This window comes from Populus euphratica, unplaced genomic scaffold (genome assembly GCF_000495115.2).
Source record: "Populus euphratica unplaced genomic scaffold, PopEup_1.0 scaffold592.1, whole genome shotgun sequence".
In the NCBI taxonomy this organism is placed as follows: Eukaryota; Viridiplantae; Streptophyta; class Magnoliopsida; order Malpighiales; family Salicaceae; genus Populus; species Populus euphratica.
Window position 1 is genome coordinate 124,973 of NW_011500466.1, and position 15,637 is coordinate 140,609.

The 15,637-nt window shown below is 32.2% G+C and overlaps 1 long non-coding RNA gene across 1 annotated transcript; it reads left to right on the top strand.

Annotated features, from left to right (window-relative positions):
• The first annotated feature begins 14,332 nt into the window (after positions 1-14,332).
• On the top strand, positions 14,333-14,801 carry LOC105114881 (uncharacterized). The gene is made up of 2 exons (XR_840235.1): positions 14,333-14,602; positions 14,633-14,801. It is a non-coding gene; the product is annotated as an uncharacterized LOC105114881 (long non-coding RNA).
• Positions 14,802-15,637: the final 836 nt, after the last annotated feature.

A 15,637-nucleotide genomic window follows, 5' to 3' on the forward strand; every position in this document is an offset into this window, starting at 1 on the left:
TTTTTTTTTTTTTTTTTTTCTTTTCTTTTCTTTTGTATTTGCATGAGAGTTTGGACACGTACATTAAGTGGTAGACTTTCTAGAAAATCATCATTTTCTTTAGAAAACATGGCCGAAGAAGATAACCAATCAATTCATAATGAGAATAATGAGAATAATGAGAATAATCGTGTTAGAACACTTAGAGATCATATGAATCCAACAAGAACAAGTGCACCATCATGTATTGTTTTTCCTCCTGATGTATCTCATTTTAATTTTAAGCCAGGTATTATTCAACTTTTACCCACTTTTCATGGCTTAGAATTAGAAAATCCATACTTGCACTTAAGAGAATTTGAAGAAGTTTGTAACACTTATAATGACTTAAATTGTAGCATGAACACCATCATATTAAAGCTTTTTTCTTTTTCGTTAAAAGATAAAGCTAAAACATGGCTACAAAATATTAGGTCAGGATCCATTCATGCTTGGGATGAAATGCAACAATAGTTTTTAAAGAAATTTTTCCCTTCTCATAGAACAAACTCTTTCAAAAGACAAATCACCACTTTTACTCAAAAACCAGGAGAAACATTTTATAAATGTTGGGATAGATATAAAGACTTGCTTAATACCTGTCCTCATCATGGTTTTGAAACATGGAGATTGGTTTCACAATTTTATGAAGGGTTAACACCTAAAGATAGGCAAATGGTGGAATTGATGTGCAATGGAACTTTTGAAAATAAAGACCCTGATGAAGCAATGGAGTACCTAGACTTGCGAGCTGAAAATGCTCAAAATTAGGACACCACAGGTACTTGTGAGGCACCAGGTAAAACTCAACCTCATACATCTAATGGAGGCATGTATAGCCTTAGGGAAGATCATGACCTCCAAGCCAAATTTGCATCTTTGGCTAGAAAAGTTGAGGCACTAGAATTAAAAAAGAGTGGTCAATTAAAATCTGTTCAAGAAATTGTGTGTCAAATTTGTGAAACCAATGAACACTCAACCAATGATTGTCCCACGTTGCCTTCTTTTAAGGAATGTCTCCATGAACAAGCCAATGCTTTAAATAGTTTCCGAAGACCAAGTCATAACCCGCACTCATAAACGTATAACCCTGGTTGGAGAAATCACCCAAATTTCAGTTGGAAGAGTGGTAACAATAATGCATAAACTTCACAGCCACCATTTCAAACACAACATAATTTTCAAAATTCTCATGGATATGCACCTCCTTATATTCCCCCTCTTAGAAGAAATCTTGAGGAAACATTACATGCATTCATTGAAAAGCAAGAGACAATCAACACTCAAAATGCTCAAACCATGGCTGATTTGAAAGATACTCTTGCAAAGTTCACATTTGCTCTTAGTTTTCAGGAGAAAGGTAAGTTTCCATCTCAACCCCAGCAAAATCCCAAGGGGCAATACAATTCAAGTACAAGCAATTCCGGAAGCCAACATCTGGATCAAGTCAAATCAGTCACTACTCTTCGCAGTGGTAAGGTTATTAAAAAACCCATTCTTGAACCTTGTGAGAAAGAAGATGAGTTAGTCTCCAAGGGTAAGGAAATGGTTGAACCTGATCATTGCAAAGAAGAGACTGATTCCCCATCAGCACTTCCATTTCCTCATGCCATGACCAAACAAATGAAAGTCAATCACAATTCTGAAATCTTTGAAACTTTCAAACAGGTAAGGATTAATATACCTTTGCTAGATGCTATTAAACAAGTACCATCTTATGCTAAATTTTTGAAAGATCTATGCACTGTAAAGAGAAAATTGAATGTGAAAAAGAAAGCCTTCTTAGCCGAACAAGTAAGTGCCATTCTTCAGAACAATAATGCTTTGAAATATAAAGACCTGGTTGTCCTACAATTTCTTGCTTTATTGGAGAACATAAAATTGACAGAGCTTTACTTGATTTTAGAGCTAGTGTGAATTACTTCCATATTTCAGTTTTTCAAAGTCTCAATCTAGGTGAGTTAAAACCTACTTCTGTTACTCTTTTACTTGCTGATATATCTATAAAAATGCCTAGAGGAATAGTTGAAGATGTGTTAGTACAAGTTGATAAATTCATCTTTCCTGTGGATTTTATTGTCTTGGATACACAACCTGTTGAATCATGCAATTCAATTTCTATTATTTTAGGACGTCCATTTCTTGCAACTTCTAATGCATTGATTAATTGTAGGAATGGAGTGATGAAGTTATCTTTTGGAAACATGACATTAAAAATGAATGTTTTTAACATTTGCAAGCAACCTGGAGATGATAATGATTTACAGGAAGTAGATTTTATTGAAAAAATAATTTACGATCAATTTGAAAATTCTTCCAATGAAATGCTAAACCCTCTAGAGAAATGCAATGAAGGCTTAATCCTAATATGAAAATAGTAGTGAGGAATGAAGTCATTAAACTTCTAGATAATTGAATCATTTATCCTATTTCTGATAACAAATGAGAAAAATGAGTTAATTCCAATGAGGACTATTACTAGTTGGCGCATGTGTATTGACTATAGGAAACTTAATTCAATGACTAGAAAAGATCACTTTCCTTTACCTTTCATGGATCAAATTCTAGAAAGAGTTGCAGGTCATGAATTTTATTGTTTTCTAGATGGTTATTCAGGTTACAACCAAATTGAAATTGCATTTGAAGATCAAGAGAAAACTACTTTCACATGTCCATTTGGTACATTTGCATACCGAAGGATGCCTTTTGGATTATGTAATGCACCAGCCACGTTTCAAAGATGCATGCTTAGCATATTCAGTGATATGGTTGAACGTTTTCTTGAGATTTTTATGGATGATTTTTCTGTTTTTGGTGATTCATTTGATAATTGTTTAACTAATTTGGAAAAGGTTTTGAACAGGTGTGAAGAGAAGAATCTTGTGTTGAATTGGGAAAAATATCATTTTATGGTAACAAACAGCATTGTACTTGGTCACATTGTTTCATCAATAGGAATTGAGGTTGATAAATCTAAAATTGAGTTAATTGCCAACTTGCCAACACCAAAATCTGTTAAAAATGTTAGATCATTTTTAGCACATGCTGGTTTTTATAGAAGGTTTATCAAAGATTTTAGTGTAATATCTAAGTCATTGTGCAACCTTCTAACAAAGGATAATGTTTTTGAATGGACTGAATATTGTGAAGAAGCCTTTGTTAAACTTAAAAACCTACTTACATCTGCTCCTGTCATTCAACCTCCTGATTGGTCATTACCTTTTGAAATAATGTGTGATGCTAGTGATTATGCTGTAGGTGCTGTTTTAGGACAAAGAAAAGATAAGAAACCCTATGTGATTTACTATGCAAGTAAAACTTTAAATAGTGCTTAAATAAATTACACAACCATTGAAAAGGAATTACTTGCTGTAGTATTTGCATGTGAAAAATTCAGATCTTATCTTGTTGACTCACCTATTATTGTGTTTAGCGATTATGCAGCGTTGAAATATCTTCTTTCTAAGAAGGATTTTAAAGCTAGATTGGTGTGGTGGATTTTGTTACTTCAAGAATTCGATATCACAATCAAGGATAAGAAAGGCACAAAAAATGTTGTCGCAGATCATTTGTCAAGATTGACAACTGATTCGAAATCTGACATCACACCAATTAATGAGTACTTTCCTGATGAATCTTTACTTTCTGTCACTACAATGCCTTGGTTTGCTAACATTGTTAATTTTCTTGTTTCAGGACATTTGCCAGCGCATTGGGGCACCCAAGACAAAAGAAAGTTCTTTACTTCGTTCAAGAACTTTATTGGGATGACCCTTATTTATTCAAATATTGTCCTGATCAAATATTTCGAAGATGCATTCCCGACAATGAGGTAAGTAATGTCATTAAATTTTGTCATTCTGAGGCATGTGGGGGTCATTTTTCGTCAAAAAAGACAGTTGCAAAAATCTTACAATGTGGATTTTATTGGCCCACCATGTTCAAGGACACGCATGCATTCTGCAAATCTTGTGAAAATTGTCAAAAGTTAGGATCTCTTTCAAAACGTCACATGATGCCTTTAAGTACTATTCTTGTCATTGAAATCTTTGACTGTTGGGGTATAGATTTTATGGGTCCATTTCCTCCATCATTTGGTTTTGTGTACATATTAGTCGCAGTAGACTATGTTTCAAAATGGATAGAAGCAATTCCAAGTCGTAACAACGATCATAAAACAGTCATTAAGTTTTTGAAAGAAAACATTTTGAGTCGATTTGGAATCCCTCGGGCCATGATAAGTGATGGTGGAACACATTTCTGTAACAAGCCATTTGAGTCTTTCATGAAAAAATATGGAATCACACACAAAGTTGCCACCCTTATCACCCCCAGACAAATGGACAAGTAGAACTTGCTAATAGGGAGATCAAACAAATCTTGGAAAAAACAGTGAACCCTAATCGAAAGGACTGGTCTTTAAGACTTAATGATGCACTTTGGGCCTATCGAACTGCTTTTAAAACATCATTAGGTATGTCACCTTATAGGTTGGTTTATGGAAAACCTTGTCATTTGCCTGTGGAACTTGAATACAAAGCTTATTAGGCTATTAAAGCTTTCAATTCAAACCTGGATGATGCGAGTCAGCTGCGTAAGTTACAAATAAATGAGCTTGAAGAAATAAGAAATGATGCATATGAGAATTCAAAAATTCATAAAGCAAGAATCAAAGACTTTCATGATAAAAGAATCTTGAGAAAAACATTTGATGTTGGTCAAAAAGTTTTGCTTTATAATTCTCGACTCCATTTATTTCCCGGAAAGCTAAGATCAAGATGGAGCGGTCCATTTGTTGTGAAACATGTATATCCTTATGGGGCCTTTGATATTGAGAATCCAAAGAATGGTAATGTTTTCAAGGTCAATGGACATCGTTTGAAAGCTTACTTTGATAATTTTTCTAGTGAAAATGAATCCATTGGTTTGAATGATCCTATATATGAAGGTTGATTATTTTGTTTTTCTCATATTTTTTTGTGTTTCTTTTTGGTGTGACTTTTGTTTTGCTAGTCTTTCTCCAACCCCGGTCAAATGGTGGATAACGGTACTCCGTGACTCTTAAGTCGGTTTTTCAGTTTCCCATGATAATTGATATCTTTGTATATATTTGTTCAATTCCTTGTTCCTTCTCTTTTCTTTACATCTCTTCTTCACTTGTCTTTAAAAACAAAATAAAACAAAAATGGACACCACTCTTGCAAAATTGAAAAAGTATTTTCCTACTCTGCCTCAGAATGCGATTACAAAAATTTACCGTACTAGGTGTGAAAGATTGAGGTTGTTAATGAATCGTGGAATTCCTGAAGATATTCGCTGGATAATTGAAGCAAAGATCCGATTATCAGGTGAGTCTTCCAACTCTTTTATTTCATACATGCCTGGGACAGGTAAAAGCACTTTTGCAAAGAAACGTCGTGCAAAACGACTAAAAGTTTGTCACCGATGTGCCAGATGGACTTGTAATGCAAAATGTCATTCTTTAGGAATGGTATCTATAAACCGTGAAAATAAAATATAATTCATTAAGGATGGCCTGAGTAAGGAGTCATTAGATAATCTTCTATTAACTCTTGAGACGCATCCTAGTAGAGATGTGCATCGTGCAATTCATGATTTATGGCCTCATTTTCATAAAGAACATGATCGACTTCGTCTTGGGAATCTGACTAAAAAAGACCATGTTTGCCAGTTTTTAAGAAAATTGGATGGAAGTCTATCCCCGACCCATAAAAGGCGTTTAAGCCGTTCTTGGACGTAAAACCAAAGGAAAGCTGTGAGCCACAATCACAACTGCTTGTACATACATATTTGTTTTTTTATATATAATAATAATAATAAAATAATAATAATAATAATAATAAATAAAAAAGACAGAGAGAGAGTGAGACTTCAGCTAGCCTACATATAGGTGGTATGCTTTGTATTTTCAATTTCTCATCTATAAAATCTTCTCTTCCTTTCCATCATTTCTACTCAACCCATTCATTCAGCATATATAAAAGTGTGTAGAAATGGCAAGTTCCTCTGTTCCTAAAATAAAAAATATTTGTGTTTTTTGTGGATCTAGTCTTGGGAAAGAAAAGGAGTTTTTAGAATCAGCAAATCATCTTGGTCGGGTACTAGCTGAGAGAAAGATTCATTTAGTGTATGGGGGAGGCAGCCTTGGGTTAATGGGGGGTGTTTCAATAGCTGCATTTGTAGGAGGCAGTCAAGTTTTGGGGGTTGTCCCTAAAGCTTTAGCCGAAGAGGACATCATTGGAAAAACAATTGGAGAGGAATTACAGGTCTCCATAATGTCTGATAGAATGAATACAATGTTTAACCATGCTGATGCCTTCATTGCCTTACCAGGTGGTCTAGGTACATTGGAAGAGATCTTTCATATTTCCTCTTGGGCCCAACTGCACATTCACCATAAACCTATAGGTTTGTTAAATGTTAATGGTTTTTATAATAATTTGTTGTCTTTTCTTGATCAAGCTGTGGAACAAGAATTTCTAACATCTTCAGCACGACAAATCATAATCTCTGCTGCTACTGCTGAACAATTGATTGACCAACTACAATCTTTCAACCCTGTAATTGATCCCTCCATGAGTCAACTCAATTGGTCAAACATGAAACGTCATAAAAAGCTTAAATGGGATTTAAGCCTTAGTTTGTGAAAAATTGTGTCTTTTGGTTTTATTAATAGCATAATATTTGTGTTTTGTTGTTTCTTATATTTGTTTTAGTGTGTTTCAGGTTTGTCAATAGTAGTTGTTTCAGGTGATATCTTCTACACTCTATCTTTTTGCTTAGAACATTGAGGACAATGTCTCATTTTGGTTAGGGGGAGAGGGTAGTAGTTGATATTAAAAAAAATAAATTTGTTATTAAGTAACTTTATTTTCTATTATTTCAACCATTTGCAAAACTATTGTTACTAGGATGGCAGAGTAACGGAGGAACTTTAGTGACTCTTGAGACGCATCTTAGTAAACATTCTTAACAAGGTCTATTATAATACTTCTTGAAATATTCAGGTTTACAAACTCTTGGATCGTTATCTATAGATTCTGTTTATATGCTCATCTAACAAGTATTTCTAAACCTTCATTTTCACACACACACTCGAACATATGATTGTGAGTTGCATATTGGATTATTACATTATTTGTGTTCTTTTATTAAAGGTAACAACTAAGGGAAAGGGATAGTATATAATATGAAAAAAAACAAAAAAAAAATAGTAATAAAAAAGGTCGGAAGCTGTCCTGCAACTCAAATAATATTCGGTTTTTGGCTCATATCTTGAGTTCTAGAAGTCCAAATGAGGTCTGGTTTTTTTTGTTGGAAAGCTGAGACAATTGCCCACAACTTCCACAATTCAGTTGGCTATAATTCTGATGTGAGCAATGACATTTTGGCCAGCCAACAAATATAAAAAATCAGCCCACAATATCAAAAAACCAGCAGCCATTAATGTAAAAAACCAGCCACCAAATCAATGGATGCCCACCAATTCTTCAATCAATCAATAGTTCTAAAACTTAGCCTATAAAAGGAGGCATTGTCCATGTATTTAGTCATATTAATTTTCAGATCAAAGTTATCTTCTTGCTTTCTCTCTACATCTTTGTAATGTTCAAGTTTTCTTTCATGCTATAGTAATCTCTTGTTTATGCTCTTTCATTTCCTTTCCTATACTTAGTTAGCTTATATTATGTTTATGTTCTTATATTGCTTATTTATGTTTTTCTCCTTCTTAATGTTTAGCTAAGTTAATTATGTCAAGGTGAAAAGGTTTCTCTAATGGTGTTAGAATAGGTATAATATAAACTCAACATGGGCTTTAAATGTTTATATCCAAGAAAGATTGTTATTAACATGTTTTATCTTTTTATCTTACTAATTCTTAATACCTTGCTTATTAAATGGTTAATTTAGATTTGTGTTGTATAATATTTGGTACATCAAATGCTTGATCCTTCATAGTTTTCGGCCGACATCGTTATTATGATAGGAACTTGATTTGTTATTGACATAAACTAGCAACATGAATGCTTGATGATATTTATAAGTATGGTATTACTTAGATAAGATAATTAATATGATCATGTTAGTAATTTATAATGAGCTAATAACGAGAAATCATCCGATTAGAACCTTCTTTGTGTGTGGTTTCTAGTTGAGTAATAAAAAGAGTTTATATTATATTTATTTGAAATACCATTAGTGAATCCTATAACCTTGACATATGTTTTGTTATTGTTTAATCCTTACATCAATATCACATCCCAAAACTTTCTTCAACTCCTTTTCTGTTATTATTCTCTTCAAATCTTTTTCTTTATTTGTAATTTATATAATTCACCTCCCTGTAGTTTGACCCCGGCCTTGCCGGGTTATTTTACTTTGACACTCTTGCACTTGGGATAAGACATCAACTCTTTGATCGTGTCAGGGGTCATCCTCGAAGCTTTAGCACAAGGGGACATCATTGAAAAAACAATTGGAGAGGAACTACAGGTCTCCACAATGTCTGCTCGAATGAATGCAATGTTTAACCATGTTGATGCCTTCATTGCTTTACTAGGTGGTCTAAGCACATTGGAAGAGATCTTTCATATTTCCTCTTGGGCCCAACTGCACATTCACCATAAACCCACAAGTTTGTTAAATGTTAATGGTTATTATGATAAGTTATTGTCTTTTCTTGATCATGCTATGGAACATGAATTTCTAACATCTTCTACACGACAAATCAAAATCTCTACTGCTACTGCTGAATAATTGATTGATCAACTAAAATCTTTTATTCCTATAATTGATCCTTCCATGAGTCGTATAAATTGGTCATCTAAGGAAAGCTGTAAAAAGCTTAAATTATATTTGAGCCTTCATTTGTGAGTCTTTGTGTCTTTTGGTTTTATTATTGTGTTTTGTCATTTCTTATATTTGTTTCAGTGTGTTTCAGGTTTTGTCAGTGTTCGTTATTTCAGGTGATATCTTCTATACTCTATCTTTCTACCTTTAAACATTGAGGACAATGACTTGTTTTAGTTGGGACGAGAGGGTAGTAGCTAAAAAAAAAACCTGTGTTTTCTATTTCATAAAGCATGTGCAAAATTGTTGTTACTAAGATGGTAGAGTAAGGAGAACTTTTTATGACTCTTGAGACGCATCTTAGTAATCATTCGTAATAAGATCTATCATAATACTTCTTGAAATATTCAGATTTACAAACTCTCACATTGTTATCACTTAATTCTGCTCATATACGTATTTAACATGTATTCTTAAACCTTAAGTGACACACACACTTTAACATATGATTGTGGGTTGCATATTGGATTATTACATTATTTATGTTCTTTTGTTAAAGGTAACAACTAAGGGAAAGGGATAGTATATAATAATAAAAAAGAAAAAAGAAAAAAATAAAATAATAATAATAATAAAAATATAGATAAGTTTGGTTTCGTAGCCTCCCTAACCTAAGCAATTAAGCCCGAAGGGGTGTTTTAACACCTAATACCCTAAAGTCAACTGACTTGGGAGCTATTGGCCCAACACTTATTACATGGGTTGAGGAGAAAAGCTTAAGGGAATCAAACATTGCACTATCTACATATCAGTATCTGCGACCCGAGTTACTAAGCTCGTAGGGGTGTCTTAACACATAATGCCCTAAGACCAATTGGTCTGGGAGTCATTAGCTGAAAGCTCCTTACATGGGTTAAGGATACATGATATTTTAAGTTATATGTATATATATTTAGAAAAAAGAAAAAAAAAAGAAGAAAAAAATAATTATCCCCACCCAAGGAAGTTAATCTTAAACATTAGAACAAAAATTTTATTTTCTTCCAAGAAAAGCCCCATAATTATGTGTTGATACTAGAGCATAAAAGAAAGGTTTATGAATATCTTGTAAAGAGGTATTGAGTAGGTATATAAATTTAATGAGAGTTTGTTTATTTGGATAGATTAATGGAAGTTAAATGATGACTACCTTGCTTTGTGGAATTTGCAAAGTATTTTTCTATTTTAATGCTTTGATTACTAGGGACTAGTAATAAGCTAGTTGGGGGGTGTGATTGATACTTAAAAGTGTATTTTTATCAAGGTTTTATATCATCATTTTGCACTTGAAGTATCAATAACTCCTTAACTAAAGCATGTTTTATAATAATATATCTAATAATATAAGATACCTTTAATTTATGGTAAATGTTTATTTTAAATGCAGGCCTATCACATAAATGAAAGAATTGATTGATGAATTTAAGAGCTAAAATCAGAAGGACAAAGAGATGGCTAAATTTAGAAAAGAGATGTTGGTGCAATCCAAACCGGAACACTGTTCGGTAATTAGGTCATATCTGGAGCTGTAGATCTCAAATTTAGGTCTACTTTATATGAACGGAAAGATAAGACATAGGCCTACAACTTTCATATGGAGCCCAAGATCTAAAAAAGCCATTTTAAGTCCAAATTGTAGCAATAACAAAGAAGTCCGAATCTGACTTCTAACCCGAGCACTATTCAGGTTTTGGCCCATATCTGGAGTTCTAAAAATCCAAAGAAGCTGCATTTTTTACACAAGAAATCTGAGACAATTTCCTACAACTTTTATGTTTTCAAGTGGCTCCAATTTTGACGCTATCAATGACGTTTTGGGCAGACAAGAAAAGATAAGGATTGTCACCAAGTCAAGAGTTGGCCACCACTCATCAATTAGTCATCAAATCAATAGTTCCTAATTTTGGCCTATAAAAGGAGGCATTTGCCATGCATTTAAGCATCTTGGTTTCCAGATCAAGATCATGTTCTTGCTTTCTCTCTTTGTATTTTTTGTAATGTTTATGCTTTGCTTTCATTAATATCAAGTTTATGCCTTTCATTTCCTTTCATTTACTTAGCTAACTTTTATCTTATTGATGTTCTTATTTTGTTTATTTATTTTTCTTTCTTTCATTATGTTTAGCTAAGTTTATTATGTCAAGGTGAAAAGGTTACACTAATGGTGTAAGAATAAGTATAGTGTAAACTTAATATAGACTTTAATGTTTGATACTAACATGTTTTGTATTTGTTATCTTGTTCATTCTTTAATACTTTGCTTGTTAAATGACTAATCTTGATTTATGTTGTATAACACTTGGTACAAGAAATGCTTGACACTTTCATAGCCCATACTGTATGGTATAACCGACACCTGAACTATGAAAGGAACTTGATTTGTTGTTAACATAAGTTATAATCATGAATGCTTGACAAGATTTACAAGTATTTGCATTAATCGAATAAGATGACTAATATAATCATGTTAACAATCTATAATCTGATTGGAACCTCCTTTGTGTGTGGTTTCCAATTGAATAATAAGAGTTTATACTATACTTGTTTGACATACTATTAGTGGATCCTCTAACCTTGACATTTATTCTTATCATTGTTTAATTCTTACATTAATATTCCATGTCAAAGTCTCATTTTCTTCTTCTTCTTCTCCTTCTTTTTCTTTATTATTATTATTATTATTATTATTATTATTATTATTACTACTACTACTACTATTATTATTAGTATTATTATTGCTACTATTATTATTGTTGTTATTATTGTTACTATTATTGTTGTTTATAATTGTTGTCTATAATTTGAGCAATTAACCTCTCTGTGGTTCGACCCCGGTCTTGCCAGGTTATTTATTACTTCGACACTCCTGCACTTGGGAGAAGACATTAATCTTTTAGTCATGTCAATTGACTTGCATAACCTTGATTTATTCTCTTTACATCCATAATCATAGTTTTATAAGGATTATTATTGTCATTTACAACTACATGCATGTTGCTAGTACTAGAAATTGACTCAACCATCATTTCTACCATAGTCTCATAAGGAACAAATGGTTCTATATGTTCATTCCAACACAGATATTCCTCTATGAATCATTTTTATAGAAGATGCATCATTACGATATCTGGATCAGGAAACTTTTTATTTTTACATCTCTTATATAGACACCTAATATCACATCTACTAATATTTCTCAGATTAGATGTTGCATAATTAATAACACTTTGAACCCTAGTACAATAATCCATCCTCCACAATCTTTGGGGGAAATATTGATAAATCCATTAACGATGATCATCCATGACTTCTATCAAACTTATATCAAATAATAATGACAACATGTATTAATTAACTACATTAACTAAAAAAATTGCAAAAATATTGCTTTTACTTAAATACTTCTCTTAATTCATTATTAATTATCTTCATAAATATAAATTTATACACATTTACTAGAATGACAACTTGGCAATAAAATTGATAAAATATAAAGCAGACCCATTAAACATGCTATTTTTTATTTCATCATAACACACTTAAGTCAGTGATTCAACATAAGTTTCAATAATTTACAAATAAATACAATTTAATTTATAAAATCTTAAACAAACCATAACATGTACATAATCATGAATGCATAAAAGATGTTTGTTTGAGAAAAAATAATAAAACAATTAAATACTCAAACAAAATACATATATTGCAAAAATATGCAATAAAAAAATTAACATTTTAAAATTATGCTCAAATTAAAAATGGTAGATCTGCTTACTTAAGATGAAAAATTCACAATAAAATTTCAATCAGAATATGGATGTTGTCAAACAGAGTATTTTTGTGATTGAAAATGTCATGGTAGGATAAGTTGTGCTAAGATAGATGTGAGGGGGGCTATTTGTTTGTTGCACAATGTTTTTTTAAGGAAGAAGGAGAAATAGGGGGAGGAAGAGAACCAGGTCATATATTAAATATTACCAATGAAATTTTTCTATTTATCAATATGTCAGTAATTTTGTCAATATAAGTGACACGTCACCAAACAGCTTGACTGTTTGAATCCAACAATAATTTTGTTGGTCATCGTACTGTTTGTTTTGTTTTTTTTTCCTATTCCAACTAGGATTTTCTTGGTACATAACAATAACATATTTTCATCAGTAAATATTAATGGAGTTAGTAATAGAAAAAATTTGGCCAGTATTCCTATTTATATTCATAGATTTTCTGGTAGTGTTAATGCTATTGATTTAAATAATGCTAAAAAATAATTGTAAATTTTAGATGACTGGTCCAAAATTAGGATTTATATGAAAAAATGATGGCATTTAAATATAACATATATAGAAATAATAAATATAGAACTTATGTTAAAGTCAAAGAGTTAAAGGAGATATTAATATTTAAATGAAGTTATATATATATATATATATATATATATATAAGCTATGAAGTTCTTAACTGATCTCAATTGTTGATATGAAAACTTTAACTGATTAGATTTTGTAGTCACAAAATATTATTTCATCAAATTAAAAAAAAAAGTTCTTCAATTCGGATAAGATTCTTACAATATGTACGTTAAATATTAATATAATTCGCATTGCTACCACTAATACAGTATAAACCATCAAACAGACAAAGAAAGAATATGATTAGTAAAGACTTGGGACTAAGGGGTTTGCTCTCTCTGTGGTCTCAGGTTCGAGTCCTTGGTTGTTCATATGATGGCCACTGGAGGCTTACATGATCGTTAACTTCAGAGCCCGTGAGATTAGTCGTGGTGCGCTCAAGCTGGCCCGGACATCCACGTTAATCTAAAAAAAAAACTAGTAAATTAAATAATATGTTAAAAAGCTGCGAACTGAAATTGTTGGCCATTATCCCGTGGGGAGCCCCTTATTAAGATTGACTATCGCGAGGCACGTTGTTTTCTTATTAAGATTGTATAAACGTTTCAAGGGAAGCCCCTTCAATGTCTCAAAACTCATTCGAAAACTAAGTAAATTTGCTTTTAGTAATATTAAAACGTTTGACAAAGTCCACCAAGTTATCCTCTTCCTTAAGCAACGGCAATTGAATATTCCCGCAAGTTTGTATATAAAATGGTTTTAGTAACAACATATTAGAGCTATAGCAAGCCTTGTTTTAGGATCATATATCTTAGGAAATTAAGATGGCGAGAGAGTTCATAGTTCATGAAGGCAGTGTCCATTCAGAAGCAGGCCTCCTGCTTGATTCCTCCGAGGCTTTTCTGTTGTTATGCATGATTGTTGTTTCCTTGTCAATTATTTCCATGGTCATATTCGCTTGTGGTGATAGTAATTCAGGGAAAGGTCGCCGCCGCCGCCGCCGCCAGAATGATAGTGGTGGATGTGATTGTTTTGGAGGGGGTGATTGTTGTGGAGGAGATGGAGGGGGTGGAGATGGAGGAGGTGGAGACGGAGGGGGTGGAGGAGCTGGAGATGGAGGAGGAGGTGGTGGTGGTGGTTGAGGTGGAGGAGCATCCTAATAACTTTCATGGAGTTATTTTCTATGGAAAAGATTAAGATTTCTCATGTTACTTCGTGAGTGTTGTTATGCATGATTGTTGTTTCCTTGTCAATTATTTTCATGGTCATATTCACTTGTGGTGATAGTAATTTAGGTCAAGGTCATCACCGTCGCTGCAATGATAATGATGTAGGTGATTGTTTTAGTGGAGGTGATTGCCATGGTGGAGATGGATAAGTTGGTGGTGGAGACGGAGGAGGTGGTGAAGAAGGTGGTTGTGCTGGAGGTGGTAGTAGAGGTGGAGAAGCATCCATAAAACTTCTGTAGAGTTATTTCTATGGAAAAGATTAAGATTTCTCATGCTTTCTGGAGCATTATTGTTAGTTTACACATCTATTATTCATTTTGTGCGTTCACATAATAAAACATATCTCTTTAACCAAACCAATAGATAAGATTGATAATCATATTATTTAAATCATATCGTCTATGTATAAAAGAATGACCGTAATAAACCAATTCGGGGTATTTTCTAGAATTTATTAAAAAAATTCAAAACATAAAGTAAAGATTAGCAATAGGAAGAAAGCAAATAAATAGGGGAAGATTTTTAAAAAAATACATATAAATCAACCTGTAATTTTAAAAAAAAATTCAAGGTCTAATTGTACCCCATTATGCCAAAAAAATAAAGAAAAAAAATACAAATACAAGATCAAATTAAATGATTATTGGATGAATTTGCATAAAAATTAAGTCTAGGGAAATAATTAAATTTTTAATATGCCAATTTGATTTCATCATGATCAAATTAAATTTTAATTATATTTAAGAATTAATTTGGATCCAATTTAAGAATTTAATTAAATGTAAGAACTTACTTATGCTTTAAATAGGTCAAATTAATTTTATTAGAGGTTTCATTGATGAAAACTTAACTTTGAGAGCTTAATTTGGACTTAATTGAGAATATTAGAATTTTAAAAGACTAAATTTATGTTTTATCAAGTTAATTGATTGAACTCAGGGGTAAAATCAAAAGAAAATAAAAGTTTTTAGACAAATTAAGGGTCAAATTGAAGAAATTCACAGTCAATAACCAATTTGAAAAAGGTGTCAAACTATAGGGACTTAATTTGAGTGAAACTAGAAGTAAAATTGAAGAAATTAAAATTTTAATAGTCAATTAATGGCTCAATCGAAGAAATTCGAGATTAAAGACCAAAAGATTGATGTCTTCTTCCAAGTGCAAGAGTGTCGAAGTAATAAATAACTC